This window comes from Corvus brachyrhynchos, unplaced genomic scaffold (assembly GCF_000691975.1).
Source record: "Corvus brachyrhynchos isolate BGI_N302 unplaced genomic scaffold, ASM69197v1 scaffold152, whole genome shotgun sequence".
NCBI classification, from domain to species: Eukaryota; Metazoa; Chordata; class Aves; order Passeriformes; family Corvidae; genus Corvus; species Corvus brachyrhynchos.
In genome coordinates this window covers 2274378-2288424 of record NW_008237447.1, presented here as the reverse complement: position 1 = coordinate 2288424, position 14047 = coordinate 2274378, and the positions used below count along the sequence as shown (strand labels likewise).

At 44.4% G+C, this 14047-nt stretch overlaps 1 protein-coding gene across 2 annotated transcripts in view; it reads right to left on the bottom strand.

Annotated features, from left to right (window-relative positions):
• Window positions 1-14047, bottom strand: part of GJA8 (gap junction protein alpha 8) — a 36496-nt gene that overhangs the window by 11467 nt on the left and 10982 nt on the right. For both annotated transcript variants that reach the window (XM_017731483.1, XM_017731484.1), the window contains exon 3: window positions 13752-13845. The gene's annotated coding sequence lies outside the window, so the exon portion shown is untranslated. The remainder of the gene's footprint in view (window positions 1-13751; window positions 13846-14047) is intronic.

Here is a 14047-nt window from a genome sequence, read left to right as displayed (position 1 = left end):
AAAAAAAAAAAAATCACATCTTGCCACCAGTTCTGAAAACCCAGCCTGGACACTGCACCACCCAGTGCAATGCTGGCCTGGGGGACACCAGCTCAGGCCTGCGAGCAGGTTGGCTATGTCAGCAAGGAATTCCACTCGAGCTCATTATCTCCTCTGGAGCGGGGCTAATTAGCTGGGGCAGTGTGAAGCACGGTGGTGCTGTGCTGCTTCCCATGGCTCAGCCCAGGTATTCCACGCTGCCCTGCGAGGAGGGCTGTCCTCAGGGAATCTTCGGGGGAGTCATAAACGTGTTCTTTGCCTCCAGTGACAGCTCTGAACGTGCTGCAGATTTAGAGGTGTTTGCTCCCCATAACCCCATTTCAACCAATTTGCTCTCTTTTCTCGCCCAGCTCAGCGAGGACCTTTTCCAGAGGTGCTGATTTTATCCGAGGGCAGCAGAACGGAGGGCCACGCACCTTGTCCCAGGGAAAGTGCTGGAGCAGCATCAGCGGAGCAGCAGGAGGAGCAGCCTGGCTCCCGCAGCCCGGGCCGCTAGCGGGCGGTGTGTTGTCATCCATGCGCCGGCGGCGCCGCAGCACCAAGGGATGCTGCGGGTGACAAACAGCGCCAGGGACACGCCGTGCCTTCTCCTGGCTACCCCCGACCTTCCTCTTCACTCACTTCTTTCTTAAACTTCTTCTGCAGATACAAAACTAAGCACAGCAAACACGGGAAGTTGTGGCGATGCTGTAGTACCTATTCTGAATACGGTTTTCTACAGTACTTTTACAATGGTTAAGCTGACGTGAGGATCACTTTGATGCCTATAATTTTACCTACAGACTCAGTGTAAACTTTGGTGACAAAGCACCTTTTTTACTAGTAAAATCTCTATTTTCACCTCAACCTGCATCCTTTTTCCAGCAAATATTTCACAGGTATACCAGCTGACCTGCATGATTTTTCCTTTAATAATAACACGGTTTAAAAATAGAAACTTCACTAAAAGTATATCAGTAGTAAAAATTCACTAAAAGTACAAAGAACAAGTAAGGCAAAAAAGATGAATTCTCATGTGTCAAAGGTAGGTGTTGTGCTACTGCAGCAGAACCAGAGCCAGGAAGAGAAGAGTACTGCTTTAGACACATGATTTCATGGATCAGCATAATTTCACTTAAAACCTGACCAGACTACTTCTAGAAGCACAGACCTTTACAAGAGTGTGTGGGTTAGAAATTTTAAGTTCTTATGCCACTGCAGATGCTCTTTCTGAAGAGCAGCACTGGGACAAGGCCCAGAGCTTGTAGGCAAATTGTTAAACATGCATTACGGAGCCATCATATACAAAATGCCTTTCCTAGGTCCCCATATAACCTCCTCTTAGCTGTCCCTTTCTCTGCCTCCTGCCTAGAACTTACCCCCTGGTCACAGAGGTGGAGCACATCAGCCAGAGGACATCACTGAGAAGATGTAAAAATACAGGCATGCTGCATATTTAGGTGGTCCATGGACTCAAATTTGTCTCAGCATATATTTGAGGTTGTGGCACTTCCACCACTGCTGAGAGATCCTCAGGAGAGGAGCAGAGGAACTGCTATCAGGAGTTGTGAGGTATCAGGCCAGTCAGGGAACATGTTGCTTACAGCCAATCTGGGCTTTGTGAAGTGGATCCAGGGAAAGCAGTGACAAGTACCTGATAATACTTCTGGTAATAATTAATTGCTCCAGGCCTGCCAGTAAAAGAGGAGCTAATAATATCTCCCAGCCTCTTGAGAGGATCTCCATATGTTTGTGTTATCAAGACTTTTTGTACAATCTCTTAACATTCCCAGGCACAAGGAGCTGGAAGGGACAAAGCTTCTGAAAGATGGGAACAAGTCTGTATGTCTGGAAGCATCCTGTGTTACCTCACTGTCCATGGGGTTTTTTGCCTCCCAGTTTTTGATGGGGGCTCATTCTCTGCTCCTTTCTCACTTCTTCTGGGCTCTTCTCACACCACCAAGGCCTGCCTTGCTGAGTGGTAAGCTCAGGGCTCTCAGGAGTGTTGTCACCACCCACTCTCCACCTTTATCTCCCTGCCTTCATTTCCACACCGTGGAATGACACAGTGGAGGTGCACTCTGCACACAAGGTGCAAAGGTGGCCCAGGAGAGCTCACCAGCAGCACAGGGCAGGGATGGGGATGGCAAAGCAGGCCATTATCTGTTCCTCCCGTCCCAAGAGATGTGCATACCTGCTCTGCACTTTGGCTGACCTCAGCTTCCCATTTCCCACAGCAGAGCACATTCCCAGCCTCTCTGGGGAGGACATCCGTGGGGATGGTTCCTGTTTCCCTGCCCTTTCAGTCTTCCTGAGCCTGATATGATTGTTTCTTTGGGCACAGTGTAAAAGATGCCAGCAAGGAACGGAAGCCTCTCATGCCTCAGCAATTTATTAAGAAGTAAGAGAGGTTACTGAACTTGGAAGCTGTTGAGCCAGTCATTCTCTTTTCCTGATCAAGAAGGCAGCCTGTCCATAGAAACATCTTTCATCCAGAGGTGTTCAGCATTCCCTGGGACAATTTGGCTTCAAACTAATAAACAGCCAGATGGAGGGAGTCAAGGATTATCTATGTAAAGACCTGCCAGAAAACATAGGTGGGAGAGCCAAAGGGCTTCTCCAGTTTGGAGAGAGGCCTGGAGAGTTTTTTCTTCATTATTTCCAGCAAACTTCAATCCCTTCCAGCCCTGTTATAGCTCAGTGAGTATTATATTCTTAGGAGGAATGTGGTTTAAAGCATATCAGGATCCTTTTAAAAGGAGCATTAAGACTCTTTGGGGGTGCCCAGTCCTGTGTGAAACCTGGCAGAATTTTCAGGAGCTACTTCCATGGCAAACTCCTAAATCCTACCTTGGCTCAGCAACTGTTGAATACTCTCCCACAAGCCCTGAGATATGAGGCCCCATTCTTGTCTGATTGATAAACACCATCCCAGTGAATGCAGCTATTACCTCAGCAAAATACAGGCATGTTTTTTAATGGCCTGTGTCTCTCCAGTCCCCAAAGCTCTGAAGCAAGGACATGAGCCCTAATATTTCTGTTTGCCCCCATGCTTTGGCCCAGGGGGCAGCAGGTTCAGTGGGTTTCCATTCCCCCTGAGCAGTGCTGAGTTTATGCAGCTGCAGCCCTGACTCTGCCTTTCAAAAGTGTGCCCTCCTTTACAGAAACACAATATAGAAGTCAAGTCCATTCCAGTACATCCTCTCTAGCTGCACACAATTGTGGCATTCCTTCCAAGTTTGTATTCATCAAGGCTGTGCCTGCCCAGGGGACTACAGCTGTAAGACATTGGAATAGATTCTGGGATGGTTTGTAAGACAATGTTAAAATCAATAGGCATAGCCCTAAGAAAGAGTGAGAGGACAGAAGTGGGGCAAAAATAAAAACACCTGCTAGCTTGTTTGTGACTTTGAATCACAGTTTCCTAGTTATCAGTATTCAACATTTGTGAGTTGGTGCTCCAGTAACTGGATTGATGATTAGGGTCCACAACGGATAACCAAGCAACACTGGAATATGGAAGCCCTGGTTACTCAAGCACTCACCAAAGAAAAATTAAACCTAAGTTATTGCTTAGCTCAACACATGCTGATGCTGCTGACTCAAAAACAGCCTTGCGGATTTTTAAATGTTCTTAACAGCTTCCTCATTTGGCAAACTTTAAATCCGAAATGAACAAAACCTGTCTTTCACCTTACCTGGATGGGCAAGGTGTTGGCAGAAATGAGAGGCTGGCAGCAGGTTCACTGATCCCCAGCCCACTGCACTCTTATATGAAAGCAGAAGGAGGTCCAAACTGGTAATGCAATGCTTTGAAAGATATGTTGCTTTTTAAAAAAACCCCGTTTCCCAGCCCTGAGTAGAATTCTGGGCTAAATAAACAAAAAGAAAGTATTTAAATACAAAAATATAAATAATCACTAACAACTGCTTAAAAATCATTTGTGGGGCACCAAAAATACACAGCTCCCCAGTACAGAAAGTATAGTGCAACTGAAAAAACACAACCTGATTTAAAATTGAAATGAGGGGGCTTAAAGAGAGTAAAGTAAGTAAAACACATGTAACAAATAGCAAGAGAAGCTGAATATAGAAGACAGGAATTATAAAAAATATGATGGGGGTGAACCAGGAAAAAAAAAGACTGACAGAGGTATTTTTTTAGAAGTTAAATTAAGAGCAGAATGAGTCCTATTCATAGTATTGATCTGTTATCATATGGAAAAGTTAGATTATTCAGTAACAATGCAGAGAACAAAAAAGAGATCAATAAATACTCCTACCCTACTGCTGAGAGAAAAGAAAGTAGTTGATGAAGTCTTCGGTAATGACATGTCTATTCTTGTAGTATCTCAGAGGAGTTAAATACCACCCACTAAAATCAGGCATTTTAAATCAGCAAGACTGGGTACCTTACACCGAAAATTTCTAACTTCCTTTAGTTTTGGGATTTTTTTCATAAGCTGCACACATAATTCCTCTGATTATGTTGATCTTCTGTATTTCTTGGTGCAATGGGTAAGACCTGGAGGAGAGGGAGAAACCCCATAGTCTGGCATTTTGTAAAGACTATGTAGAAGGGCATAATTATTTTATTATTATCTCATTATTGCTCACAGGTAACTACAGACTTGTGATAGGATCTCAGACCTGAGCTAAATAATGAAGTGGCTAAAAACGAACACGAGGAATAAAAGGAGGGAAATATAACTAGGAGCAACCAACATGGATTTATAGAAAATTCACCCCCATTGAACTGTGTTCCTCCTTTTCTCTGAGGAAATTGCACATACCATTGTTAAATAGAACAAAGTTGGTACAATATACTTGAGATCCTGGAAGGCAGTTTCCCTTCCATCATGTGGCACTATGATTAAACAACTTGCTTGTCATAAAAATAAGATAGGAGTCATTAAACAGACTGTAAATGACTTATCAGACTTCCAAAACACAACTGAGAAGGCTAGAAGTGATTGGGGTTTTTTATAGTATGTTTATACCGAGATCCTGGAGGGCGTTTGGCATCAGGATATTTTTAGTCAATAAGCTGGAATAAAACAGCAAATATTTTACAAAAGTCACCAAGTTCTGGAGAGGGGTGAATCCTGAAAAAGGGAACTGCTGATCTAGAGCACTCCTGATGGCTCAGAGGATTGGACAACCACAGCCTGGGTTTGCTTTAGCACAGGGAAGGGAAGGGAAGGTCAGTTCCTGCACTGCTGCGGAGAGACCAGCAGCAGCTCTGCTGTGGAGAACTTTGTCCCAGGAAGCAGTGACTTCCTGCAGGGCTCTGAGCCCAGGGTAGCTGAGGAGCTGCATATGAACTCCGACTCCACATCTTAGGGGTGACATATAGAGGCAAGGTGGATACACCTCAGTCCTGCCTGGTTTATCCTCCAACTTTCATGAAAGCCCTCTGCTGTTAAAAGCTCCCATTATGTGTTCTCCATGACCCCAATTCATCAAATTAGAAAAAGAGTGCTTGTTTCTGGTTCAGCTTACCTTAATGATGACCTGCTGGCTTGAATGAAGGTGAGAAGGGACCCCCCAGAAGTGCCTTCTTACCTTGTACTGATCGCATGAGATAGCACATCTACACATGGGCTGCTGGTATGTAATTTAAAGGGCTCAAATCTGCTCATCTCCAGTCCACCTCCCAAAAATAATTTATGATTTGTGAGGTAGCCCAGAAAGCAGTGTCACAAGTGGTGAGGTGCTGCATCATCCTGAGGATTCTTACCCAGCAGGAGGGTGCCAGCAGCCTCCTGTTTGGTACCGCACCGTTTCAACTCCACTGGAGCACAAGCACCAGTTCTGGAGAGCTGCTGATGAACCTACAAAGACTTCTGAACAACCACCCGCCGATCATGCACTTGAAGGAGATCCCCAAAAGTACAGAGACTCCTGCAAATTCTCTTAGGGCTATTTGGTGCTTACATGGTCATGCCTATCAAAAGCCACGTGACTGTCCTACAAGTGGATTTTAATTTAGCTGGAGACAGACACTTGCATGAACAGGTCTCCCTGATGCCAAAGACCAGTCACTGATGAATCTCAGATGTCAAAGGCTGGAACTACCTCATTATTGTGCAAACTAGTCCAGTGCTGTTGCACTGTTTGAATGTCAAAGCATGGAAAACACGGATGTCTTAGAAACATCTGTCCTGGGTAAACCAAAGTCTGCCAAAGAATTAAGGAAAGGTTCTTTGATTAAGGAAAGGATGCCTGAGCTTGTCTGGGCAGAAAGGTCTTATTCATGGAACAACAGAACAAAATAAACAATGTAGGGTTTCTCTTAGTGCAGGGAAGAGGGCAGGCTCAGGCTGAGACTTCTAGAGGTAGCATTTAATCTACAACACATCCCTGAGAGAGAAGATAGAGCTTCTATAGATTGCCATGAAAGGAGATCTGTGAAACTGCCAAGAGATCCTGATGATCCAGGCCCAACGCTCCCTTTTAAGCAAGGTATTTAACAGTGACAAAAGTCAAGATGGTTATAGGCAGACCTGGCATCCCTGACCCATGGAAACCACTGCCATAGGCTGGGCCTGAGCCCTGAAGGACTGCATTTATTTATCCAATGGGTTTCAACAGCTGTGTGTTTGCTACAGAGAGGGGAATGGGCTTTTTGGGAACGATTTCCATCCTGGCAGCAAAGTCCCCATGCAGCAGGGACCGAATGTTCTTAATGACTCATTAACTCAGCTGTTTTGCACAGCAATAAACCCTAGATAAGGGAATAGCCAAGAGCAGCCCAGATTACCAGAGGGGGGTAGAGTAGAACTCCCTGCTTCAGGTCCTGACAAAACCTTTCACTTTTACTCCTCACAACCAGATCTCCTCCTTGGTGGCATAGGTCACCCACAGGCAGACTCAGTTCTGGTACCACTGGAAACAAAACCACGGAATGGGGCCGTGGCGTATTTCTGGCAAGAGCCATCAAGGCCAAAAGCTGTAAGGACTGGAGAAAGTCTCCTGGGGCCCCCTGTGTGAGCACAGCCGTCCTGGCCATGTGCTGGCTTGCAGTGATAACATTGTGTGCCGAGGTTGGCACACAGTCCAGGTGAAGTCACAAGAGGAAAAGCTTCCCACCCCACACAGCCTCGGCGGTCACATCCACAGATCCTCACACGCCCCACCCAGCCAGCCCTGCTGCCCACAGGGACATGCTGCCCTGCCTGGCTTCCCTCTGCTGCCCTGGGGTAGGGCTGGCTCACAAGTGGCCATTGTGTTTCCTAGGAAGTTGTGTTACTGTTACAGCAAGGACCTGGCCATGCTGGCTGCGTGCAAAGGCTCAGAGCCTCTGCTGGCACCTCTTGATGCTCTCCCAACCTCCACCTGCATTAGCACCCATCCTTCTCCTGGTCCCAGACCTCATTTCTAATGGTACACTGCACCTCTGATCCTGCCACGGGCACAGACTTGGCCTCTGACGAAGTTTAAGTCTGCGGAGAATAAGGTAAGAAATGAAGCAAAACCCTGGCATCATGGGAATATAGATTTTCCACAAAAAAAACCCCAAACTATAAGATGTTCACTGAGGTAGCAGAAGGAAAAACTCATTCTAGTTTGGCTCAGAAATACAAGATAGTAACTGTTCACGGTTTAAGTTTGAAATGGATGACAGAGCCATAGATGATGGTATGTAAAAGGAATGCCTTGATTTGGCCAGAGGAGAATTAAAGCCACATTGATAGATGACAATTAGTACCTCATCACTGATCACCTCAGTGGACACCAATGAGCCTCATTTACTTTGGAATATCACTTCAACATAATCCAATAAAAAGGTGAACCAAACACTGGTGTTTGCACAGGGCAGGGTGAAAAGGAGCAATGCCTGGGCTGAGAGGGGGTGCCTTTTGCTCTTGCCCTGAGGTCCCAGTGCTCGACCCCAGAGCTGCCAACAGCTGTGAGCCAACATCTGACTAACGCCAGAAAGAAGTGGCATGGTCATCCAGACCCACATCTTCATAAACTTGCGTCAGAAAACTTGGCAGAAATCCTTCACATCTCTACAAGGGTCCACTTTCTGACAAGAATCCAGGCACAACTTAAAAGTGTCCTGGGAAGGATCCTCCAAAAGCCTGAGTTTTTCTGGTGGTTAATTACAGGTGATGTTAAAAAATAGTGCTTTTCCTCATATCATTTTTTGGGGTCTTTTTAATTCAGTCTCATATTCCTGTTTTTGGATCTTAGTGCCCCTCAGTCTGCTAGACTATAGAGAGTTTGTTCTCCTTGTAAGTATATCTAAACACTGAAAAAAGTTAGCCTTCATCTTTCCCTTTTCCCTCTCACTCTTCAACCTCTTTTACTGGAAGGCAAACTTCCAGTTCCTTAACACCCTCAGGCATTGTCCCTGAAACCTCTTCCATCCAGGAATCACGGACAAAAGCACTAAACAGAGTACATGGGAAGTGACCGCATTAGTGCTAAATGGCACACACACACTCAACCCTTCCTAGAACAATTCAGTTTATTTACTGAAATCTACATGAGTTCCCCCAGCTACAGCATCCTCCTGGAATTCTGTAGTCAGCCAGTGAGCAGCCCCCACTCCTTCCTGAGACAAACTTGCCAACTGATAAATGCAGCCTGTATTCCTTATTCTTTCACATGACTTAACAGCAGCTAATGTTATGCTTGGCCCCATCTTTCTGAATCATCCAGACTATTGCAGTAATGGTTTTTTTTGGTTTGTGGTTGGGGTTTTTTGTTTTGCAGATTACTGATTTTTGAGTCATTCCTACTGATCAGTTACTATCTTGCTGTCTTGCTCAATAGTATTCAGCCACAAATGACCAACTTTCCAATGTTTACTCCTCCTTAGAACTACACATCTCCACCCATGTGGAGGACTGATGGGTTTCCCATAAAGTCCTAACATCTGCATTGCCAAAAAACAGCAACAACAAACCTCTCTAGAAGCACTGTAGCAGCACCATCTCTTCCTGGCTCAGCCCACCTCATGTAATTTGATTGTAAGAGCTTTAAGTAAAGTCAACATTTAGTAAGTGTCTCTGTAGAGCCTAGCACAAACAGGCCCCTAATGAAGAAAGTCTTTCCCTCTCTGGCTGGGACAAAAACAAGCTTAAGCACACTCTCAGCTCCATCCTGTGTCAGAAAAGCCAGTCTCAATGCACACTGAAATACAGGATTTCCACAACACTGGGCACCAGGAAGATGCATGGCCTGCAATAAGGGAAGTGAGACAGGAGGTTAGGCAGTCACAGTTTTCTTTATATTGTTGTAAACTCAAACCTCTTCTCACATCATCTTTTCAGCTGTTAAATACACAAATATGGGATTGCATTCCCATGCCTGGTTGCTTCAGGGGCAGTATACAAATTATAAATAAGCAAATATATGGATTCCTTGATTTCCAAGGGATTTTTTAAGATCGACTGCTTAACCCCTAACTACACCAACACTGGCTGGCTAATGAATAAGGTGAGGCAACACCCTTGGCTGGTAAGATTCACAAAGAAAAAAGGAATTTCATCCCAGCGAGGAAAAGGGCTCATGGATCTGGCGTTTTACAATGCAGATTTCCCATCTGGGATACTGTCACGTAGTCTGTGCTTACAGGAATATCTGAACTTTCACATTTTACTGTACTAAAAGGTATGAAATCCAATGGCTTTGCTCAGTGTAAACAAAGGGTCCAGGTGAAACAGGTCCTACCAGGACAGGCACTTTCCCCACACTGTCATAGCTGATGAATGTGAGAACAACCTACCTCCTAGAAGATTTTAGTTTAGCTATAAGGAACACTTCTGTTCCTGCATCACCCAAGTGGTTTGCATTTTAGTAACCTTCACTTCAGTCTCCTGAGTAGGACCAGGCAAAACAGAGCAATATCTTACAAATAATCCCAAAGCACCAACGCCCTGCATACTCTGCACCCCAAGGAATGGCTGTGGCCTGTGGTGACAGACCCATGGAAATTTTTAATGCAAAGAGCCTACATGCCAAGAACAGCTTCAGAGACTTAAGCTGCAGTACCACTGTCTTCCAGCTAGCAAGAGGGGTGAGGATAAACACAGCATCCACGACTGCTGCATGTGGCACTTGCCCTGTGATCCACAAAGTAAAATACCAAATGCATTCCCTTGCTCATATCAACCTTCACATTACTTTGGGGAATTCAGGCTTACTCAGAAATCCGATACAGCGGAGCCAGACCACACTAGAGCCACAGCACCTCCCCCCAGATGAATCCAGGATAGTTATATAGGTGATAAATTCTACTCTCATTGAGAGAGCAGCAGGGCTTGGGGACCCATCATTTGTGTACTTGCCCCCACAGAGGCCCTTAGCCTAGCTAGCTGAAAAAATACAGTGTTTATGGAGTGTATTTAACAGCTGAGCCACTTCTCCATTGTACAAAACAATGCTAATAGTTCTCCCACCTTTGCCTAATTATTTTCTTCCTCTTTCCTGCTTTCTTTTTGTTTTGATTCCTTCCCCTGTCTCTGTCTGCTTCAGCTTGATGGGACTTGATTTCTTCTTTGCCCCATGACTCTGCGTTCAATACCATCTTCTCGGATGTTCTACACCAGTAGCACTGGGCACCTCTGTCCCCCTGAACTGATGGGCTTCATACTCCCCACAAAAGCATATCCCAGTAGTATTAGACGTGTTCAGAACAGCAGACAACTCCTGATTACTGTTAGATCCTTATTGTTTCATACAGGAAGAGCCTGTTTACAGCCTGGAGCTTGCAAGGAATTTGAAATGCCTTCTCCTTCCACTTGGAGGGCAAGCAGCTGAAGAGAGCAGGAATCCTGCCTCCCCTCACAAATATCTTGGCATTCCAGATATCAGCCTTACCTTTAGATCCTACAGCCCAGCAAATGTGCTATCATATATCCCAGTGTTTACCCAGCCTATGCAATCTGATAGGCCACCTATACTGAAGGGGGTGATTAATATCTAAGAAGGGATGGGAGGTGACCTTCCACACAGCCATGATATATTTTTGGAAGGGCAAGGCAAAGTCAGAAGGTCTTACTAAACTCTTTGATCATTTAAGCTTCTGGTTACCAAATAACCACCAGTATCCTTTCCATAAATGCATTTATTCTTGGCTGCACAAATTCCCATCCCCATTTCTGCAACATTAGTGTCTACTCCTAAGCTACATCTTTCCTCACAGCTACCCCATCATCCCCCAGCAGCTCCAATAACCCATTCCCCAGATGCTGTCCTTTTCCTGGCTGAAAGCATACCATGCATCATGCTTGCTGCACCCTTCTCTCACCTTCTACAACATCCCAATCACTCGACATGAGCAGCCAGTAGGACACACTTTGAGAACTGCCACTTCTAAGACCTCCACACAAAAAGCAAGAGAATCTACTTAATTCATGGATTTCTCATAGCTTCTCTCATTCCCCTGACAGTTGTACAGCTGTTACACTCACATCTGCTGCTGCTAACTAGACTCGTTTTTAGCAAAGCACAGCAGGAGCTAAAGAAACCTAATTCTGGTAACATTATAATACCAGAAGTACTCCCCCACTTTCATTAACTTCATGCTCTGCTTTTTATTTTCTCTATTTCCCTTTTTCTTCTCCCCCTCCCTTTTTTGCTGGCATGGTGAACTGTTTCACCAGGTCAGCAGCAAACAGGAGCAGCTCAGCTGATAGCTCACATCCCTTCACTGCTACACAAAGACTGGAGGTGGTTGGCACTAGGTGCCTCAGAAGAGCACCAGAAAATACCAGCACCCTTAGGGGATGCCACATCAGATATCCATGGAAAAACAGTGGCTGAGGGTATGACTTCATAAGGACATGGATATCTCACACCGATCTGTAGCACGTGTATCCATCTGAAAATGGGACTCTCCACCTCGCTGTCTTTCCTGGTCTATGTACAAAATGCAGTGGGGTTTTCATAAAGCACTCCAGAAAAAAAAAAAAAAAAAAATTATAGTAAGTCAGGCTAGTGGTGGTGATGTGGCCCAGTAGGTCACTAATTAGGACATTTCACTAGAACATGGGGAAAAAAGAAGAAAAAAATGAAGTTCAACGCTTTCTCCATTTGACCTCACGTGTCTTGGACAGAAGGCTCTACCCTTCAGGTTGGAGCACATTCTGAATGAAATTCACTCAGATCTGACAAGGAAGCTGTTTAAAATTTCAGAGAAAATCCTGTATGAGATCTAGCCCAGACAGAGGGAGAGGCAGAGGGATCCCAGTGGACTGAAGCAAGAACTAGATACCATCCTCAGGCTGTTACAAAATACAGACTTTAAGGATATTATTGACAGAGACTAGAGACTTCGAGGGCAAGGTGGCACCAGCAGCATTGGAAATCTAAGTACTGCTCTCTCAAAGGACTAGCAGTAGGTGCCAGGTGGCACACAAAGACCTTAGTATTCCCTTTGCTAACTCCTAGGTGGGCAGACAATCAGTATTCATGTCAAGGGGAATTACTTATTCACTGTTTTCAAGGTGTTGTGGTCTCAATCCTGCCTAGTATGAGCAGAGTCCAAAAAAAATTCAAAAAGACCAACAATGTTGAAGTTCACTATAATAAATTTTGAAAGCTTGGAAAAGAGGCATAAAGGAGCTTTTCAAACAGCCAGTGTAGACAAAAAGTCAGGTTTCAGAGGAAAAAAATGGTGAGATTTTATGGGTTCATATGCAAGACAGAGCTTAGAAACAGTAAAAGGTGTGGGAATCTGAATGTCACTGTCAGGGAGAAGAGCAAAAGTTCTGGGGGTGATGAAGCATGGTGGTCTTGGGAAAAGGCCCAGGTTTCCCACACAGAGTTCCAGATGTTGGCGGGGGATGATAGAAGACTGGAGAAATGGTGAGACACTGAAACAAGGAGACATTAGTACAAGATGTTGGGCAGAAACAGAAGAAAGCAGAAGAGAAGAATAGTTCAAAAGCACGGAAAAGATCAAAGTTGGTGGGAGAAAAAATAAGAGACTCCTAAAGGTGACTGGGGCAACACTAGATCTTCCTGTGAGAAAAGCTTTGGGACTATGATTTGGAAAATAAACTTTGAGGTATCTCAGCAAGTATTGGAGAACAAGAACTTGGCAAAGTTCCCATGAATACAGGGAATATGGAAAGGAGCTTCTTCCATTCTGCTAGTCTGCAGCATGTGGAAGTGGTTACAGGGATGACTCCAAGAGTAGTGCTATATAAGAGACCTGGGATAATAGCATTCAATGAATAACATAGCACAGAGTAGAGCTGTAGCCAAAGAAGAAAAAAAATATGCTGGGAGCTGCTTAAGCCTATTTTCTGAATAGGATGTAACAGTAGAACAGCAAGTCAAATTGAAACCTTTCATTGATTTCACTGCAAGTTTCTGTTGTTAATGATAATTCCTTCCTCTAAAGGAAAGTTTGTTTCACTTTTAATCATTTAGAATATTTGGACCAGTAAAGGTGAAGTCAAAACTTCAGTCATGAAAAAAAGTGAAGGACTTTGACCCCAGCTTCTGTGGTAAAAACTTTAGAAATTTTTCTCCAGCAAGGAACTCTGACATCATGAATTTTTCTCTCCAATTCAAGAAGAAGGACACTACTTCAAGGCCCTTTTAAAATAAATTGAAAAAAAATAAAATAAAGGAAAAGAAAAATAAAGCATTCTTAAACATCTAAATTTCACACTCAGAGGAAAATTCTTCTTTCCAGCCAGCCAGGTTTCATTGTTCTCCTGCAGTGGCAAGATGCTGTACACCAGTTACAGGTTTCAAAAATTACATACCTGATCAGTAGATGCTCAGGGTTTTATACTCAGGGCCCCTTAGTTCAAACCCATCAAGAGAACTCTCCCATGTGTGATCCTGCAAGTTGCTCACCTGTAAAAAAAAAAAAATTAATTAAAACTACCTTTAAAAGTTGCTGCGGGCCCAAAGATAGGCCTACCCCAGAGGTAAGGTAGCAATAACATTTTGGAAAATAATACCCTTTTTTAGTGATAATTAAAGTTTCTACCAGAACTACTTAGGTGCTTAATGCCCCGAGAGAAAAATGTTATTACTGGGAAAGAAGGAAAAAAAA